General features: G+C 36.5%; 1 long non-coding RNA gene across 1 annotated transcript; it reads right to left on the reverse strand.

Moving 5' to 3' along the window:
• Positions 1 to 1309: 1309 nt before the first annotated feature.
• LOC145999357 (uncharacterized) lies at positions 1310 to 7898 on the reverse strand. The gene is made up of 4 exons (XR_014443374.1): positions 7765 to 7898; positions 4362 to 4409; positions 3162 to 3245; positions 1310 to 1424 (listed from the first exon to the last, which is right to left on the reverse strand). It is a non-coding gene; the product is annotated as an uncharacterized LOC145999357 (long non-coding RNA).
• Between the last annotated feature and the right edge of the window lie 9494 nt (positions 7899 to 17392).

Here is a 17392-nt window from a genome sequence, read left to right on the forward strand (position 1 = left end):
TTATTTAAATTTTAATCATTCGTTATAAATGGCTTTTCCCGAACAGGGACTTGTTTACAAAGCCAAGTTGTCATTTCCCAGATAGCAAGGTAGACTTACCTCAAATCCACATTAAGTTTGCAATGCAAGTAACGGGAACTTGCAGGAAAATTTCAGAGCAAGTCTGTAAATTTGCAGCAAATTGAAAGCAAAGGTACTAATTACCAACATTTGAAATTGCAGTAAGTTCTAACTGTAACCTGCAGCTAACTTGCACGATAAGTCTCAAGGCTTGCTGCAAGTTAACATGAAACTTGTAAGGCAGCTGTTAAAGTCTCAAAGGCTTGCTACAAGTTAACCTGAAACTTGCAAAGTAGGTGTTAAAGATCTGAGGCTTGCTGGAAGTTAACCTGAAACTTGCAAGGCAGGTGTTGAAACTTGCAGCAAGTTGACCACAATCTTGCTGGGCAACTAACACCAGCAGGTGGTGGGTCCGAATAAGATAAAGTAGTAGTAGGAAAAAATGGTGTATCAGAGAAAATTAAACCAATAGTTACACATACTTATTAGAAAATGTGCTTTCTAATGAGTGTGTGTAACTACTGATATAATTTTCTGTACTACACCATTTTTTCCTACTAGCCCTTCATCTAATTCAGACCCACTACATGCAGTAGGGTAAATATTCCCACCACAGAACCAAGTAGTCACATTTTTAACCAATATTTCCAAACCTAAGGACGAATGATATGTAAAATTGACACTAACTACTAATTGATAAAATGAGTAACATGAAGAAAAATGCAAAAAAGACAAAAAAAAATTGTCTAAAACCAAATTCAATGCCATTAAATGTACATGAAGCATATACGAACTATTTTGTAATTCTTATGCACACATCAAACTAATTAATAGTCTCCAATAAAAATACATAAATTTGCTGCAGAAAATAAAATAGCTAAACACATGGAAAATACTTGAACTATTTTTTTTAAAAAAAGAAACAAAAGATATGGACTAATTAATCGGAGAAGTATGAATAAATCTCTCATCAAAGGGAAAGTGAATTTCTAGTTAAATATATTCATTTTGAGTTTACACCCAAATCCAGCAATGCGCTTCCCCCAAAATTATATTGGACAAGACTTTACTACATTTGCAGCCTGCGGTTGTAAACAGATCATTGTAATTTGATCAAAGTGAAAGTGTATGTAGTTTTATAGATGTGGCATTCGTTCATTTTATAATAAAATTGCAGTTAATAAATTTCACCTGTAGCTTGTAAGTAGGCATAAAAGAAAAATAACACACGTGTAGTTTCAACTCATTATTTATATTTCTCATGTTTTTACAGGTCATGTATTCATTCAGTCTTGTAAGGGGTCCTTAGTCAGGCTCTTCCATCACTTCCTGTTGGGTCTATGTGGGCTTCCAGCTTCATTTTTCTGAAATAAAAAATGGTGGAAAAAATAAGATTCGTGGCATCAATTCAAGTTCCATTACTCCAAAAATATTTTCTTTAACAAAAACACACACAAAAATACATTTCTGGGTACGACTGAATTTACAGTGTACTCCAGAGGTGTGACATTATCAATACTTCATTACTTCAACATTGCAAGAATTCCTAATTTTTTTGATTACATGTGACAGTTTTCAATGCATTATAAAATGCGACATATTCTTTGTTCTTTTAAGCTGATTTTACACACACACACACATAGAGCAAATGATACTAAACCTTCAATTTAAAGTTATATCTCAACTACCATGCATCCTCTCAAGGAATCCAACCTTGAACCTTTTTTTACTAGGCGGTGTTAATCTTTTTTTTTACTTCACATTTCTGCCAGTTTTGGCTAATCATAAAGATGAGAATGTTGATGATATGATAAAATTGGTTAAAAGACACTCACAACGAACATCCATGTCCCGGCTGAGATTAGAACCCAGGTTCTCTGGCTTCATAGAGTGATAATATTATCATTGAAACAATATACTTGGATACTAGAGACCCCAATACATACACATACAAGCATGAGCGTATAATTGTTACTTCCTGTTTTTAACTACAACATATTTTTGTCAAAAATTGTTTTCTATCATAATAATTTCTTTGGTAGCTAGAATCCACGAATTAAAATAAAAGTAACATATCTGAGCACCACAGTTGGAATAAAGCATGTTAATGAAGACCCTTACCTACCGTCTCGCACAATGCTCTGAATTTCTCTTTTAGCTTATTTCTCACACCCCTCCAACTATAAATGAACACTTGCCTTTGTCAAAATCTAATTGAATTATATTTTGGGTGAACTGTCTGACAGACATACCATAGTAGTTGTTTCTTTTTTAACGTTCTCCTTCTAATGGCTCGTTACTAATTTTTAATTTCAGCAAAATATTACATATAACTTTGAACTCCTGCTTAAATATAGGCATTTTAAGAATTTGGAATTTCCTCCCTCCCCTTCCCCAAGACAACTGTTACAATTTTTGGCCCATTTTCTTCCTCATTGCATAAATTAACTTATATTTCTTTAACTATAAAATAATAAATGAAAGCTGCTTTAAAATAGTCTTCTGTAACCATGTAAAGTAATGTAAAACACGTCAGAAATTGAGAATAGTAAAACAGGTAATTTACAGATCAAAATCAAAACAGCAGTCTGAACAGACCCCTCCATACTAGTTGTGTGATTATTGACATCCATAGTACTTGTGGGTTAATAATAAATATTTTTTTTAAAAAAAAAAAACATAGTTTTTATCAAAATCAAATATAAAATGCTATTTTGGTGTTAAAATCTAAAATTGCTTTTAAAACCCTAAGGTTCTCTACCTTCATTGGTGTCTTGTAGAATTTTGTGCAGAACATTTACATGGAGATGAATGATGAAATTGATGAATGGACATTCACAAATATCCATGCCCAGGCCAGGATTCGAACCCGGGACTCCTGTATATGTATGAAAAGATAACAATTTCTCTGCATAACTTCTATCAGTTCCTGCCAAGATAAGAACTCAGACAATACTTAACAATTTGAATTACACTAATTAGTGTCCAGTGCTTGCCAAGCCGATTTTTAAATTTAACATTTCACGTTTGTCAAAAACAATGTATTCAACATTCTGTATTTATTGAATATAAAACCAGAAAAGAAATGTAAATCTACTTACTCACTACTTTGGTGCGTTTTGGCCTGGTTTCTCCACACGTTCTTCTCATCCCTTGCAATACTACTGCTAGTGTCCTGCATGCACCTGGAACAATAACATTTTGTGTTTCTTGAAAAAAAATACTCAATACTTTACGAACAAAATGAAACCTAAATTATTTAGGGACACTTCAGTACACTTCAGCCCCGACACAACAGTACTTAAAAGTTACTTGGTATGAAAAAGAAGAAGAAAGAAAACATTGTACATAAATTATCATATTCAATTTTTTTAGCAGTTACAACAGGTCAATGCCCTAAAATGTCTCTATAACAAGGTTACTTTGCACAGTCATGGACACTTGTGGGTTGTAACGATTCCATTGAAAGTTAATGGAATTGTTATAACCCAGAAGTGTCCGTGACTGTATATACAATATACCATAAATAGGTTAGGATGAATACAATTTTATTTCAATGATACTCAAAAATATGTCATTTTCCTGGCCATTGACAGAGAGCCCCACGAACCATTGATGGATAGCCCCAAAAACCATTCACAATAGCCCCACGGACCATTCATTTCCGGCTAGGTTAGGTTAGGTAAGCGTAGTTAAAAAAAGAAAAAAAAATTCTTGTAAAAAAAAAGGCACGTTTGGAAACACTGGCGAGACGCTTGCGCAATCTGCAGGTACATAATGGAAACAACAGTATAATGTCGCTTTACAGAAAATGCAAGTTCTTTACATAAAAAGTGATTATTCCTTGTTCTACAGCATTCTATGGTGAAATTTTCAGTTTCCGCGAAAGAAAATACCTTGAAGAACTTCGACAATGCTACAGAAACTGATTTCAGTACGTAGTTTCTCCTGTATATTTGAAGAAATCCGTTCGGGCGATATCGCATATTACAAATTGCAGTGAAAAACACAAAAAAATCTGACTTTACAGACCAGCTTTGCAAAAAACTGACAAAGATCAAAAACATTTTTTTACTGTCAATATTAACCATTTTCCATTTGCATGGTTACAATAAAGTGCATGACATGGAATCAGTGAGTTAATTTTGAAAATATGGTTTACACAGTAAATCTGGATAATTCTTGTGATCATGAAGGCCACTGTCATTGCAAATGGTTGCACAGATATTAGAAAGCCAAAATATTTCATGTATCACCAGAAATATAAGGTTAAAGCAAAGGACAAAAACTATTATACTCACAGGAAAAAGGTTGACTAATTTCATTTCCAATGGAAAGCTATCTGTCACCTGCAAAAGAATCAAGAATTAGTTAGTACAGATTAAATATAATGAGGTACAGTTACTCTTATATTACCAAACAGTGACAGTTAGAAAAAACTTGGTTGTGACTATTATCTTGTAATCAAAGAGTCTAGACTTAGAATCCCGATGGAGGTGATGCAGTGAGAGTCACATCAAACAATTATTTTTGAAGCTCAATATTTGTCCGTTCCTCATTTCAATAGTGGTATTAAATCTATCAAGATGAAAATTAGGCCTCTGCACACAACTTTAATGTTAACATAAAATATACACAAAACAGACATGTCACTAAATTTATGTTGTGTAAAGCATAAAAATGGACCTATTAAAATAATAAGAGACGTAATTTTCGAGAGTGGACATTTGGTCACCAGCTCCTTCTATAACATTTGAATTTATTTCTCGCATAAAATATGATTGGTTTAAAAAAATATATATGAAGTTTCTGGTGCATGGAAATAATGGAGTTTGCGGGTTAAAATGAATTCTGAAATAGTTAAGTTTTTCTCACAACGAACTTGTAAAGTAATTTGGTAACGGTACCAAATGTTTAACGATGTTCCCAAATTTTATAGAAGTATTAAGAAGTGCCTTAAAATACCTGACACATTTGTGGCTGATTTCCATGTGAGGCTCAAAGGGGGTTCGTGCTTGAGACCAGATGTCACATGAGCATGCATTGGAAGCATTTAGTGATGTCATTTTAATTCTAAAAGCCATAAACCTGACTCACCTAGCCTAACAAAGAAAGCATTTAGAGATGGTTTGTGAATGTTAGAGCCCTAAACTTAACATGCCTAACTTAGCAACGAAAGCATCATAGCTCTGTCCCCAACGCATGTGAAGTAAATGGTAGTGGTAGCCCGTATCCAAGCTTACATTAAGTGAATATCTGTTCACAAACAATCACATAGGAGTATACGGAAGCAAAAAAAATTGGGTAAATGTCTGTTATATCTGAGACACATTAAAATCAGATATTTTGTGTTTCGGATGGTTCGTACTTACCAATTGTGTATTGCGTACCATAGTTGAAGGTGCCATTATGCTTTTTACACGAAAATAACTACGATTTTCACAATACGAGTAATTCTTTTGGTTCCTTTCTTCCGTTGCAGAACACACAATATGGCTCACACAGCTGTGGATCATTGCGCGTCGGGTTTGTGTCTTGTCGATTTGGAGTGGCTATGCAGTGTTTCCACCTTCTTAACTTTCGTGTTCATTATGTCATCACAAACCATTGGCGGATAGCCCCAAAACTCATTCACGATAGCCCCACGAACCATTGACGGATAGCCCCAAAGACCATTCATGATAGCCCCACAAACTGTTGACGGCTAGCCCCAAGAACCATTGATGGATAGCCCCAAAAACCGTTCACGATAGCCTCATGAACTATTGACGGATAGCCCCACGGACCATTTCCAGCAAGGTTAGGTTAGGTTGGGTTAGGTAAGCATAGCTAAAAAAAATTCTCGTAAAAAAAGGGACTTTGGAAACACTGGCGAGACTGCATGACTTCCGACACTCAGCCATCTGCAGGTACATAATGGAAACAATGGCATAATGTTGTTGCTTTGCACAAAATGCAAGTTTATTATATCAAAAGTGCTTATTTCTTGTTGTGCAGCATTCTACGGTGAGAAAATACCTCCAAGAATGGTAAGAGTCTAGTTTACGTCCTTTTCCTAAGAAATACATGTCATATATCGTTGGAAAGGTTATTTTATAAGGAATTCAACAAAGTAAATCCCAAGGCGAGGAAAAATTTCCTGGAGGAGAAAATCGAGAAAAACCGATGTTGTCCGGATATGCATGATTGAACGTACTGAGGACATTTTTCGATGATGAAGCACATATTTAGGGGTGAAATGAGTGCTAATGGAACCTAACCTAACCTCGTAGGCATACCTCGTTCCCGTGAATGGTTAGTGACAGAAAGTGTAAAAAGAAAAACTTACTTACTCTACGGATGCCGGAGTGCCGGCTGCCTGCTAGCACGGTTTTGTAAACGGGCAAGAAGGAGTGCACAAAGAAAGACGTAAACGGGTAAGAAGGAGTGGACAAGAAGGAGGTAAACTAGACTCTAGCCCCAAGAACTTTCAAAATGCTACAGAAACTCATTTCCGTCAGTGGTTTCTTCTGTAAAAATGAAGAAGTGTGTCTCCGATATAACATACATTTACCAAAAAATCGTTCTTCAGAAAGCATGGAATAAGTTATCACTCATATTCCAAAGCAAGTGTTACCAGACATAAATAGGAATCCAATTGTGTAAAAAAAAGGTAAGACTGCAGAATATGGGCTGCTTAGGAGGAAAGCGATTCCTAATTCTATGGTAATGGTTTGAAGTTATTAATCAGGAAAAGTAACTTTCAAGGTGCGGAAATGTGTAATTTTCGAAAAAAAAAAAAACAAGAAATAAGAGTTCAGGATGGGCGCTCTTGAAATCGTGGCACTGCACAAATGTAGTGAAAGCAAAAAAATGCGTACGTTGTTAGGTAGCTAGGTTTAATTCTCTTAGCCTAAATAATAATTTGTCAATGTATTTATGCTAACAAAACCTAACCTAACGTTGTAGGCATTCCTCGTCGAAATAATGAAAAAAACTGTGCGTAAACAATATGGACGCGAACGAATGGAGAAATGCATAGCTTTTAGTAGCATGAAAAACATTTTTCATTGTATTTATGCTATTGGAACCTAACTAACAGGCCTAACCTAACCTTGTAGGCATTCCTCGTCTCAAATAATGAAAAAAACTATGCGTAAACAATATGGACACGAATGGAGAAATGAGCCGAGAAATGCATTGCTTTTAGTAGCAGGAAAAACATGTTTTCGCACAAAAATATAAAACTAATCGGAAAAATAACACCGGAAAATGGAAGCAAAATGTACGTACTTTCAGGGAATATAAATTTTGTTCGTCTACGTAGAGGAACATGTTCTGCAGTGAGACCCAATTCTTACCATCATTAATCTCGAATGAAATCACTTTATATATCATGAACACCGTTGAAATTTAAAAAGTCTCAGATTTTAACTGCATGATCTAAGCCATGCGTACATATCCAGCTGATTTTTTTCTTTTCTTTTTAAGAGCAATCTAATCTAACTACTTGACTTAACAAAAAAAGCCATAAAAGAACCTCGCCCGCTAAATAAATGCAATATTATTTTTTATTATCATTTCTGTCATTTTCCCAGACAATGCTAAGAGTATTGTGAAAATATATACGGTATTGTTTCGTATCTCACATAGGTGTGCGTTTTTACTGAATTGTTTAAAACCAGTTTTAATTATTACTTATGAACTGTATAATTATTTACTTACCTTAGTGGTCACAAAATTCTTCTCTTTCTCGTTTAATCGGCTTGATAAACCACACGAAAGATTTTTGTTTGAAGTACTTGTGATCATGTCGCCATCACAAAACAAAAGAAACCGTGTGCGTACTTTTGCATTCATCTTTCATTAATGAGCAATTCTACATGACAAACACATTCTTGTTTCAGTAATGACCAATTTTACATGACAAATAAATCTTTACCATATTTTGAGTTAGTGTTTTAAGTCCACTTTATGCACAGTAAGGCTAATCGGGACTGGACCTACAGTTTAAGGTGGGATCCGAGCCACTTGTGCCTCCACCGGGTATCGAACCCGGGACCCCTTGATTACACTGCGCCATCGGGGTGGCCCTCTCTTGAACATATTAATTTCATCATGGGTTAACCTATATTCTTTTAACGAGAATCTGAATAGTATATATAAAAATAGTACTCCAATCATCTGTGCCGTCGTGCAGGAATCAAAACGCCAAAGCCAATAAGAGGGGTTAAGAGGGCCGCGGCCCCAACTTTCAATGAAAAAAATCATAACACATATTCGATAATGTAATGCACCCAGGAACATGAAATGACTTTCATTCGGTTTAAAAAGGACCATTCTTTGAAAATAAGGCTAAAGTTTACCTCTCCTTCCCAAAATAGCGGGGAAAGAGGGGCAAACTCCCCATTTGTATGAATTTTTCATTGGAAGTTGTGGGCCGCGGCCCACCCAACCCCTCTTATTGGCCTTGGCGTTTTGATTCCTGCACGGAAGCATGCCCTGATGTTCTAGCTGCAAAACAAAAGTTACCCGAAGTAGATTGGTCAAATAATCTACGAGTTATAACATTTTTTCGGTTTCGCCGAGGCCTTTTGGCGCGTATTTTAAATTCGTACACTTATTTGACAAAAAATGTTATAACTCGTAGACTATTTGACCAATCTACTTCGGGTAACTTTTGCTTTGTAGCTAGAACAACAGGGCATTCAACCGTGGAGAAATCAAAACGCCAAAGCCAATAAGAGGGGTTGAGTGGGCCGCGGCCCCCAACTTTCAATGAAAACATCATAAAAATGGGAACTCTTTACACATATTCCATAATGTAATTCACCCAGGAACATGAAATGACTTTCTTTCGGTTGAGAAAGGACGATTCTTTTAAAATAAGGCTAAAGTTTGCGTCCCCTTCCAAAAATAGCGGGAAAGAAGGGGCAAGCTCCCTTATTTTTATGATTTTTTTCATTGAAAGTTCAAGTTGGGGCCGCAGCCCACCCAACCTCTTTTATTGCCTTTTGTGTTTTGATTCCTGCACCAGTGACCATCGGCCAACTACGCCTATATTTTCTATGGGTTACATGTGACCCATAGGCCGAGTAAATGTTAAATAACAATAAATGGGTAACGGGGTAAACGAGCAACTCTGGGAGAGAGAGTAAAGGCGGTCGGAGCGTGGTGCTGATCACAGCACCCTCAAAACGAGGGGGCGAGATCGAGAATCTGTGTTCGGGATTCCAAACAGTCGAGAAATTCCAAATTATCATATATAACAGTGACCAAATCTTGCGTAGTTTCTGCACTTAAAAGGTCTGGAATTTCTTTAAATGGCCAATTTTTATTGCAGATGTGCAAAATCAATCACTTTGGGGGGAAGTTCAATTCTAGATTTTCACAGTGTTGGGAAATTTCGAAAAATTTACTATCTAGTCGGGGAAATGGAGATTTTCTCAATACCGGAAATCAGAATTATATTTAAAAAATCCCTTCCCAATGCCATTACAGCAGTGAACATGATTCTAATAACAGCTGAAAACAGTCTCCCAAGATTTTGTAGGACATGGTAGCAAATTGCTGAAACTTTACAGCCTGTAAATCACAGGAAAAAAAATATTTTGATTAAATATCGCTTCAATTTAACCATTCGAATTCCATGAAATATTTCCAGATATCTCAAAGGGGTAAGTGGCCCCCTGGTCCCCTTCTGTCGGTCCCCTTGCTGAGAGATACCTCTGCGTTGAGCCAAGAAGCATCAATGATAGCTAAAATGTAAAAATGTTGCACCCTTCGGAGTACGCAATACGTTCTAATGACGACTTGAACTCCAGGCTTGCTGCAAGTGTGATACGCAAGTATCATGCAAATTGTCACTTATACACCTGCTGCAAACTTATATTCACTTAAAATGCAAACTCATGGTTCCTGCACACTTACAGTGAACTTGCATTCAACTTGAAGTGCCAAGCAAGTCTCGCAAGAGAAATGCAAATCAAGTGCAAACTTGCACTTAACTAACGTGCTATCTGGGTTGTTATGTACTGCTAAAATTCTAAATTTGCCCTAAATTTTAAAAGAAATCAGGACACTACAATAGTAGTTGCATGCCTCGCGAGTGAACTAACTTCCGAGTAGCATAAGTTAACAGAGTGGAAACAACGAGTTGACAATATTATTGAAAAGCACATATGTAAAAAGTGAAAGTACAAGTAAAGGGGAACTATGGAGCTAAAAGCTAATTTTGAGGGCGAGATAACTTAATCGCTACCATGAAAATGAAGAATGATAAATAAATAGACGACCATGCTTTACAAATTTCTATTGTTTGTTTTTAAATGCCAGGGGGCAGAGATAGATTTGCTAAATAACTAAATAAAGTGAAATTGTAACTGCAATTATGGCAGTGACAATAGAAGCAATTAGAGCTACCTTAAAAGAAGCATTGAAAGTTACATTTGGGAAGTTAGAAGCAAGTTTGAGCCAAAGAATAGACTCATTAAATGAGGAATTGGGAAATAGGATAGAGAAATACAGGGAGGACACTAATGCTAGGATTGAGGCACAAATAAAGAAATGTGAAGCAACAAGAGGGAAAGTAGACCAGTTAGAGAAAAGAGTAGAGAAGTCAGAGGGAGAAAATGATGAATTAATTGTTAGTGAGGTACAGCAGGCAGAAGTTAGGCCTAATCAGGATAATGCTATTGTTAAGGATTTCAATAGAGCTGAGAAGCATAAGTTTGCTATTAGTAATAGAGAACTTTTGAGCTAGGAGTAAGGGGGGATATGACCCACTTTAAGAAGATTATTGCTGATGAATTAAGGCTAATTGAGTATGGTGAAATAGGATGGATGTACCGTAATGGGAAGGTTAGGAGTAGGCTGCGTAGCTTTGAAAGTTTGAAGAGTAATGAGAGAAGGGGAATAAGGGGGAAAGTAGAGAATAATGGCAAGAATAATGCATCTACATTAATGATAGCTCAAGGTAGCAAGTACGTGAATGAATTAATGGAACCCCTCTTTAATTTGCCTGCCAGCAAGGAACTGGTCAAGGGCAGTAAATGGTCCAAAGCTAGCATTAACCTAACCAGCAATGAAAGTATGAAACCATTCATGAATCTTAACTGTAGCCAAGACACTAAAGCATATCTTTTTAGCATTCTAGTAGACGAAACTAATGTAGCATTGAGAAACACCTGTACGTCTCTGCGTAATGTCAGAGGTAAAGGACGGCACAACGTTTCCGCCTCGTTCCGTAACCATGTAGGCCAGACAACACCCAACATGCATAAAATATTTCAAGTATGGAAGGGTAACAGAAAAAAGAAGAGATGTAAAGTACACAAATGTACCAGAAGGTAAGAGGCCAGATTTTTATGATGACTGTGCAATGTACACACTTATTACACCAATATGAGTGTAAATAATGAACAATTTCTTCCAAAATTAATTTTTTTTTCAGTAACTTCGTAGCTGCGGAACAGCAGAAACACCCCATACTTCTTATCAACATACAGTTTTTGAGTTGTTTACAAAACAAAAGCTAAATTAAATCACAAATTAGCTGTACTTTACAAAATTTTTGCAAGATGGCATAGCAACCACTATGATTATAATTTTTTTTTGAACGAATAGAAACTTTGCATACCAGAATTATTGGTACCAGTAGTGTTTTAGACTACCAAGATATTCTAATACATTTATAGAGTAGATAAAATGATGAGAAGAATTTTAAAACTGTATAATTGGAGAAATATGAGGAAAGATGTCAGATCTTATGTTGCAGACTGCATTACATGTCAAAGTACTAAAAGATAACACACATCCACCTAGACAAACGCTATTAATGCACAGTATGGAAGGTAGAGATATTGTTTTGTTCATAGATATTCAGGGCCCATTACCGAGGGGTAAGAGAGGTGAAAGATTCTTACTAACTATTCAAAATGCAAAAACTAGGTTTCTAACCGCTTACACATTACGTAACAGTACTACCGACAGCATACTACGGAAGCTAATTGATGTCTATTTTTTACATTTCGGGATCCCAAATTTAATAGTAAGTGACAATGGAGTCCAGTTCAAGGCAAATAAATATGTACAGTCGTTAGCCTCTCTAGGCATAAAGGTTGCTTACACCCCGGTATACAAACCGAGCAGTAACCTAGTAGAGAGGATACACAAAGATTTGAACCGGCTTATGCGAGTGGTCTGTGAAGGCGCGCATAATGCTTGGCCAGAGCATGTCACCAAAGTTGTTAACTTGTTGAATGGAAGTGTCAACCATTCCACTGGTTTTGCACCCATAGAGCTTCAATTAAATTATCCCATTGACAATGCAGTAAAAACACACTTTGACTTGCCAGCTGGTGAAGAAATGAACTGGGAACACAAGCTGTACATGGCTAGTATTAATACAGCGGGTGAAAGAAACAAAAGAAACACCAGGATAAATGCACAATTGTCCCAAAGGCAAAATGTCTCTGTAGGTAACTTAATCTTTTTGAAAACACACTTTCTTAGTAGCTTATTGGATGCCATAACCAGGAAATACTGCAATACCTTCTCCGGTCCTTATTACTGCTATCAAGAAGAGCGAGTTGACGTGTTCACGCTGTTGGACTGCTGTACCGGCCAGATGGTAACCAATCAGCATGTGGAAAACATGAAGCTGTGGCACTGTACCGAAGGTAAAAGGACATTGTACCTCAGGATGTTGAAGGGTAAGAGACCAGATCTTTTTCCACAGGATGTTAATGATACACATGTTACATAACACACATACTTTTCAAAGGGAAGTCCTCTTAAAGGACTGGAGGCTGGGAGACTCTTTTACACTTGATTCTCAGGATGGCGTAAATAGAATCTTGCTCTTTATTTCTCCTTCAACCTAAAAATTGGTTCTTAAAAACAATATTCGGCTTATCTTTCATTTTCCAAACTTAAAAGCGTTACGCTGTTAAATAAGGCACTTAAAATGAATTTTCAGCATAAAAGCTACGATTTTTGTAACAAATTCTTACACTTAGAACTTAATAATAACAATTAAACTATAAATTACTTAAATATAAAGAGTTAATCTTGTATTGTTTCATAAAATTGAGCTACTGTGACATCAAAATCAAAATTTTGTCTGAACTAGTACTTTTGCGGAGAACTTTAACTTTAAATCAACCATAAAATGCTTAATTACAGTTGGATCTTTATGAAAACTAATCACTGGAGTCATAAATAGACTACCCTTGAAGGAAATTACAAAATATCAACCAGGACTTGCATAATTTTATTTTTAATTATCCAGTTTTTATACGAAGGTGTCGTATTGGAGACTCGTAAACAGAGAAACTTCGAATTTATGTAAAATTTTTACTTTTATTTCATAATATCTACTTCAAACTTGTTTAATTATTTAATATAAGTGTTCAAGAAGTTTTGCAACCAACTACCATTTAAAGTTAGTGAAAATCAGTGTTGCCAGCTAATTTTTTTGAAAATTTTTGACGTTCCGAGGAAATATTTTCCGAAATCACCTTTCTTCGATGTACTGATTTAACCAGCATACCTGTGACTTGTGTAATCATACAGTATAATAGTTACTAGGTAACAATTCATTATAAATGTTTTTGCAACCATCAACTTGAATATTTTTCTCAGCAAGCGTGCTTACCTGTACATGCTGAATGCGACGGATGACCTGATGATAAATAAAAACTTATAATGAAAAGGGAGACCAACTTCTTCATTTTATATATCTCCCTAGGGTTAATTTCTTACTATAGAGAACCTCAAAGATCAAAAATTTCTATTCTCAAAGGAGACTAGAACCCAAAATTTATTTTTGCCACCATTTTGGAATACTTTTGACATACCCCGGGTAACTTGGAAAGATATTTTTTGGTGTGGAAGTTAAGGAGTTAGGAAGAAGAAGACTGGAGCACACCGCGTGTCACCTGTCCTCCCAACAGCTCATAAGACGCTATGGCAGCGTGAGCTAAATATGATTTTAAATATGGATTAGACTTAATCATTGCGGAATTCGACAGTTTTCATGCGCGGAGCATATTTTATTTTACACTTTGCCTTCTTTAGGCTTTAAGGGATTTTTTTTTATCAACATATAATCTTGCTGTCGGATTCGGGGGGGGACTCTTTTATATATACATGCGGGTTGGGTTTGGACGTGTTCGGTTCCTGGATTCTATCAGCCACGTGACAGGTCGACATTTGGCTGCTAGAAGTTAGGGCCTAACTACGTAGTCCTCGTAAAATAGCCCTGCGGGGCTAACACATTGCAACAATTGCTTAACAATAAGTAAGACAACAATTACACTCGACCGAAAAGCAAAGATTCGTACACATGCGTACACTTGTAATATAAATGTATTTTAATCTTTTGAGTTAGTTTTATGATGTAACTAACAGAAGGTGGCGTTAAGTCATCTGTTTGTAATAATCTCATACATTTGCTCGTATTAACTTCTTTATTATATTTAAACAATCATATCCTCTATTGTTCTTGTGTGTTTAAATTTTATGTTTTTATCATTTTGTAATCTTAATTCTTGTAAACTTGTGTAATCAGGTGCAAATCTATAGATGCATACACGTGACTCAGTAAGTCACCTTATCGTTTTATTAATGTCTAGTTAGTGGTGAAACTTATAATTTTGTTTACTAAGGATAATTAGCACAATTATAGTGCCATGTAATCTTTTTATTTACTTGGAAGAAGAAGTAGTTTTCTTTGGGTTTTTTTTTTGTCATTTGTTTGTCAATATTTACAGGAAAATGTTAATATCAATGGATTATTATCTGATTATCTACTTTTATCTAAATGTGTATTTTGATTTATTATAGTTGATATTTGATAGGCTAGACACACCAGACCAACCAAGGCATGGAACGGCCAGTGATGTATGATGAAGAAAATAAGTTGGGTCTGTATAGTAAAATAAGGATTATGTGTTTATAATAACTAGTTTCATGCACCATTTAACTTTGATCAGGAGAAAATGGAGGCTAGATCTCCATAATAAGTATTCACTGTTTGTTTTTATGTTGATAACGAGAATATTTAAATTTTTGCATCTTAAGTGGCTCAAGTTGCATAATTTTACTTAATGTGAGGTATAAGACACAGAATAAATACATCTACCACATACACTTGCCAACAACACATAACAAGGATGGTATTGTTATAAGGGTTGTGTTAATTTTAATTTGCCCAAGGAAGCCTATGCTTTACATAGCATAATGACGGTGCCTATGATGCAGACATAATTCCTGCCATAGAGCAGAAGGTTTGCCCATAGTGGCCATTATAGTTTTAAGTATGCACATGTAAGGGGCTGAATGCCCGTGCAGCAAATACTGTCTAACCTATGAAGTGTGTTAGTGGAATAGACTTGTGTTGATAAAGCCTTGAGCCCAGTAATGAAATATGAAATAAGCTAAAAATGATGAGATAAAGTTGAAGAGAAGGGTGCATGAAAAAATAATAATAATAATAAAAAATAAAGGGAATTTTCTTATTTTAATATGTGTATCGGTAATTTTTCAATTTTTATTTTAAAACTAGCCAACAATTTTTTATATAATATCTTATTAAATCATGTATTGATTTTCATAATTATACTGTCTATGTAGAAGCTACAAAATTTCTGTGTAATTTTCTTTGCTCGTAAAAATGTAATCAAGAGACATAGTGGTCAAGTACAAGAAGACAAGGAACTTAAAGTGGTAAAGAGACTTGAAGTTGTGACATGTGAAGAAAGTGCATGAAGATAGGTTAAGACTTTCAACTAAGCATATTCTAATGCCTTTAAAAACTTTCACAGAACAAGATACTACAGCCAAAGAGATGGCAGGAGAAGAGGCACCAAGGAGACTCCGGACACATTTCTCCAGCCGATACGGGAGCTCCAGCCAAGCAGACCAGATGGCAGAAGAGAAGGCCAGGACAGGCTACTACTCCAAGATGACTATGCAATGAGGGCATCCCACCATTATTACCGACCGTATTCCTGAGCCACTCGACACCAGTCAGCAGTTAGAAGGAAGAAGATGCCATGGACCCCAAATGAAGCAGCAAGGGCACAACTCACTTGCCCAGAGCCAATCCAGGCAGGAGGAGAAGCAGCAGAAGAGAACTACAGCAATGGGAAGACGAAAGAGACAGGCAGACTTGCCCATAATAGGCAGATATGACCCGAGCACTTAAGTCTACGGGTGCTAGGGTTATATTCTGACCTAAGTTAACATCGTGAAGCAAGATACATCAGAAGTCCTGCAGGAGGCAACGCAACAGCTAGCTGAAAAATTTGCTTCCCTACAGTTCAGCAAATTTTATTCGGGAGCAGGGGGATGTATAACCGATGTGCCAATTACAAATCCCCATCGGTCTTTCTACGCTTTCCCCCAAGATCTTAATTTTCTGCTCTCTGAGAAGAAACCCAGCTGCCTCGCCGAGCGTTCGTTCCCATGAAGCCTCCCATATATCACCGCCCCTACTTCAAGGTGAAGGAAACAGTGTGTCCGGCAATAAACTCCCATATCTGTCCCGTACAAATTCATCTAAACTCTGGTTCACGTCAAGATAATTTCGGCCGAGAAGGAGTTAATCACCTGGAACTTCAGGCATTTAAAATTTAAAAACTTTCTTCCCCGTTTTCAACAAGGAACGTCTGTTCTCGTGAGACCTTGCAGGTGGCCAGGCTCGGATTCTAGACAATCGCCCTACACATGGTGTTCTCCACGAGACGCATAAATTCCGACCACCGCCCGCTAGTCTCGGCTCATAGACAGCTCAGTGACAAGAGTGATTAGTACGGAATTTTGAACTCCAACCCTGCCAGAACATTTCTCTTAGTATGTCGTCGCTTCGATGGGATTTTGGCAGACAAGGAAGGCATAACTTTAACGAAGTGTCCCAGTTGCGAGCAATAAAGATTGAGTTGTGAGCATTAAAATTGATTAGAACAAAATACTTTTCTTTCTCGAGATCAGCTCTCAAACAAGGTGCTATTGTGTTTTTATGTTAAGGGATTCTCACCCTTATCACCCCCGTGTGTTACGATTATCGCCCCTACATGCAGAAGTGACCACGTGTGGGCGGAGCAAAAAGTTCAACGACCAATAGAGAAGAGGAACAATTCTTCCGAGAACGAAGAGAAAAGAGGAAGTAAGAACTTAACAGACGCAGTTGGATACGCAGTTCGATAGAGACAGTTCGATAGACGCAGTTCGATTAGGCAGTGCGATAGAGAGTTCGACATTCACATTTTAGAGAGACAGTCTTAGAACATTCATTCACAGTTAAAAGTTTCAGATAGAAACTTTGTTTTTCAGCACCTTTGTAGGTCAG

This window comes from Lepisma saccharinum, chromosome 15, assembly GCF_977018435.1.
Source record: "Lepisma saccharinum chromosome 15, izLepSacc3.1, whole genome shotgun sequence".
NCBI lineage: Eukaryota > Metazoa > Arthropoda > Insecta > Zygentoma > Lepismatidae > Lepisma > Lepisma saccharinum.